General features: G+C 32.6%; 1 pseudogene; it reads right to left on the bottom strand.

The window, feature by feature from the left end:
- Positions 1-548: 548 nt before the first annotated feature.
- Positions 549-2,138, bottom strand: LOC140871052 (heat shock cognate 70 kDa protein-like; annotated as a pseudogene).
- Between the last annotated feature and the right edge of the window lie 2,406 nt (positions 2,139-4,544).

Below are 4,544 nucleotides of genomic sequence, written 5' to 3'. Positions count from 1 at the left end.
AAATCATATACACGACTAAAATATATTTAATACCGATAAAATATAATAAAATAAATATTTATTTATATCTAAATTCAAGCACAAGTAAAAAAATATACTTACAAATTCTTAAATCAAGTGGATAAATTTTAAGTCATTAGAATCATGCAAATCAAGACATTAAGTGAGAATTTTCCATGAGATTTGTTTTTTTATTATCAAAATCTTTAATGTTGAATATATTTTTTTGAATTTTAAACATAAAAATACTAGATTTCAAGAACTAATATGGTGATTATGTAAATATTTGCTTCAACAGTTTAAATACAAGATTAATAGGCCCCGATTACATATATTTATTTTATTTGTATCAATATATTCAATATTTGTTCTTGTATAATTTGGGTTGACAATTATTTATCATGATATAATTTTAATTAAATATGACAGCTTTAAAATAAATCAATAAATGACCTTGAAATAAAATTATGTATCTAATCAAAACTTAATAATTGTAATTGGAGTTAATAGCAATTTATATTAAGGGTAAACTTACTTTTTAATTTTGTTTATATACCAATTAAACTATTTACAATAATTAATGTATCAATTTGACATTTTATTAATAGTGTTGTACTTGGTATTCTAGTTGACCCACCAACAAGCACCACATCTTGGATACTTTTCTTGTCCGTCTCGGCACTTCTCGACGTGGCCAATGCATTCCTCAAACAAGTCCATGTTGAGCTCCTCAAATTTGGCACGTGTTATTTTAGAGTCAAAATCGATTCCGTCGTACAAACAATCAATTCCAATAGTTGTATGTGTCATAAAAGAGAGATTCCTCTTTGCCTTCTCACAAGCTGTCCTCAATCTTCTCAATGCTCGAGAATTGTCTCTTATGTCCTTTTTGTGCTTCCTCTTGAACTCTTCAACGAAATGGTTCAACATTCTGTTGTCAAAATCCTCTCCTCCAAGGTGGGTGTCACCCGCAACTGACTTAACTTTAATGATGCTATCAGCCATCGTGAGAAGAGAAACATCAAAAGTGCCACCACCAAGGTCAAAAATAAGAACATTTTTTTCATTACTGGACTTTTGGTCGAGACTGTAGGCAATGGCTGCAGCAATTGGTTCAACAATGATACGCAAGACATTTAACCCAGAAATGATTCCGGCATCCCTGGTTGCTCGCCGTTGGGAATCATTGAAGTATGCAGGTACAGTAATAACTGCATTTTTAACTTTACATAATAGATAAGCTTCTGCAATCTCCTTCATCTTGACGAGGACCATTGAAGAAATCTCTTCAGCAGCAAATTCTCTCTCTTTACCTTTATAGGTAACCACAATCATCGGCTTATCGTTACGACCAGAAACGACCTTGAATGGCCAAAGCAACAAATCTTTTTGTACAAAAGGGTCGCTAAATCTCCTACCAATAAGTCTCTTTGCATCAATTTTATTGTGGAAGCATCATATATCTTTTTCAATATAACTAGACTATGATCCAAATGCATCAAATGACTAGAGTTATTTGTTCAGTAAGAATTCCTAAGTTCTGCTATTGCTATCATTACCGCACACATAAATACAAACAGAAGCATCACCCGATAACATCTTAACTCAACATAATCCCGAGATCGACCAAAGGTCTAAGTGTCCAATTCATTGTCATACTGAATCCTTTCAAAATCACATATGCTTTTAGAGAAAGAAAACCAGAATCTAACATAAAACAAAGAGAACAATTTAGTTCTATTCGAAACACCAATTTCAAATCACATATATAATCGCAGATTGAGCTTATTCTAGGTGAAAAAAAAAGTACATATTAGAGCATTGATGAACAGTTTCTTAGCACTGATTAACAAGATGAAACCCATGAAACAACACAAAATACAGAGGTAAACTAAGGATGAAACTGGGAATCATGATGCCTCACCAAAAACAGTGTTAGTGGGGTTAAAGGCAACAACATTCTTGGCGGCATCGCCGATGAGGCGTTCGGTTTCATTGAAAGCTACGTAAGAAGGTGTGACCCGGTTGCCCTGATCATTGGGTATAATCTGCACGCGATCGTCCCGCCACACCGCCACGCATGAGTAAGTGGTGCCCAGATCGATCCCAATCGCCGGCCCTTCGCTTTCTCCAGCCATTGTAGAACCCCAATCGAATCGAACCGAGAAGTAGAATAATGTTAATGGGAGAGCTAGTGAAATAGAGAAAGCACTGAAATCGGCTGAGTTATGCAAACCAAAGGCGGGGAAAGGGCTTTCTTGAAAATTGGAAATATTGTTTTTTAAACTTAGGAATTTATTATTTCTAAAACATCTCAAATTTAATTCATGGTCCTTTGTTTGCAAAATTTAGAAGATTTGAGGAAGATATTTCTTTCCGTTTTTTAAGGCAATTTGTTGAAAATAAGGTATGTATATTGAAAAAAAATCTTAAGAAACACTTCAACGGAAACCGAAATATTATTTTATGATATAAAATAATAATATAATATAGTAATTGATATATTTTAAATTTTAAAAATGTATATATTTACTAAATTTTAAAATCTAAACAATAAAATAGATATAATCAAAACATCAAATATAATTATGACAAACACTCCTATGAGACGGTCTCAAAGGTCATTTTTTTTAAACGGGTCTCTTATATGAGCTATCCATTAAAAAAAATTACATTTTATGTCAAAAGTATTACTTATTATTTTATGTCAAAAGTATTACTTATTATTATAAATATGGATAGGGTTAACACGTCTCACGAATGAGACCGCTTCACAGGAGTGTTACACAATAATTATTTATATTTTTTATAATAAAAAAATAAATCAAAATAAGATCAAATACTACTTAAATACAATTTTAAAAGTTTTAAAACTAATAATCATGTATATATATATACAAGTATCAAAACGGGTTAGCGGGACGGAGCGGCCCACAATCCGTCGCAACCCACTTTTAGACAGGGCGGGACTGGTCGGCCCACCTTTTAGGTGGGTTGGGAAAACATCAACCTAACCCACCTATTTTAGGTGGCGGGATGGGTTAACCCAACGTGCCTACGTGTAATTTGACAAGTTTTGACGGGACAACCCTCAACCCACCATTAGGCGGGGACAGCTTAGATGGGTTACAACATCTATTTTGTATGACTGGGCGAGCCAATCTGATGAGCCAAACCCATTTTGATACCTCTATAAACATAATAAAAAATAAAATTTTGAAATCTTAAATATAGGAAATAATGTTTTTTTAAGGGAGATAACAAATAATTAAAATTTAAAATAAATGAACCGGTCTAACCTGTTTTGAACCGGTTCAAGTTTGGTCCGACCGTTTCTCGATCAATTATGACCGGTTCAGCGGTTTAACCGAAAAATGATTTTTGAGATTATTTCAGATTAGATCCGTGACCGATTTGCAGTCGAATCGGTCGGTCCAGTCCGATTTTAAAAACATTGATTGAAATATATAATTGTTTGTGCATTAGTAAGATTCGTACTCCCCACACGCGAATTTTAAAGTTCATAAATAATTTATGTTATATTTAAAAAAATTATATTTTTCAATTGAAAAAAATAAAGTATAAAGACGATCGTAAGTAGTAAATAATAAATTTATTAAAATATAAAATAAAAAATATTTTTTGATCAATTAAATAACCAAGATATTTATTTTAAGGGGTTATGCATTTTTGTCCAGTGATTTTATAAAAATGCCTCCCACAAAATGCCATAATGAATTTTGACCTCGCAAGACCCCAAGATAAGGGTAAGGGGAAGCTTCCTCCAATCAAGATCTATACCGTTGCGATAAAAATATGCTCTCGTAATCCTGTCCCAGTGAATTTTCTGTGATCATGATGCTCTTGCATTTGCAGAATGATGCTCTCGTAATCATGTTCAGTCAGTTAACACAAACTGAGCATGGGGTAGGAGCTCGTATTGACGGTCTTCAGGCTACTCTTGGAACTCAATTCACTACAAAAAAAAAAAAACACCCTTATAGGTATGGATTTTTTGAGTATTAGGAGCCGCTTGTAGACTTCTATCAACCGTTCTTCTTACTAGAGTCCCTAGCTATATCGGTTTAATTTGTTACCCTTTGGTAAAAGTTGAAAACCCACTTCTGTTGCTACTAATAGGTACGTATCAAAACCATCTTTACACAACAGTTTCAAATCTCTTCCAAACCTAATAATTTAGAAGAGGTTTAAAACTCCACTTAAAACCATTGAATGTAACAACTGTTTTTAACCAATACTTTAGGAATGGTTTGAAATTGCCCCTTAATTCATAAATTTGGAACCATGTACATGGGAACAATTCCAAATATGTTACGATATGATTTTGGATATAGTTGATTATCAAGATAAATTTTTGGTTAAGATAGATATATCAATTTTATCTATCTACATATTTGTATCTTGTAATTGTTTTCTATAAATAGGACTTCTCATTTATTAATTATGAAATAGTTCTGAGTCATTCGAGGAACTCACTTTTATCTCTTTTCCTATTTCTTTTCTTTTTATCAATTTTATAACAC

The sequence above is a fragment of the Henckelia pumila genome, unplaced genomic scaffold, assembly GCF_033568475.1.
Source record: "Henckelia pumila isolate YLH828 unplaced genomic scaffold, ASM3356847v2 CTG_323:::fragment_2:::debris, whole genome shotgun sequence".
Classification (NCBI taxonomy): domain Eukaryota; kingdom Viridiplantae; phylum Streptophyta; class Magnoliopsida; order Lamiales; family Gesneriaceae; genus Henckelia; species Henckelia pumila.
This window is presented reverse-complemented; position numbering and strand designations above follow the sequence as displayed.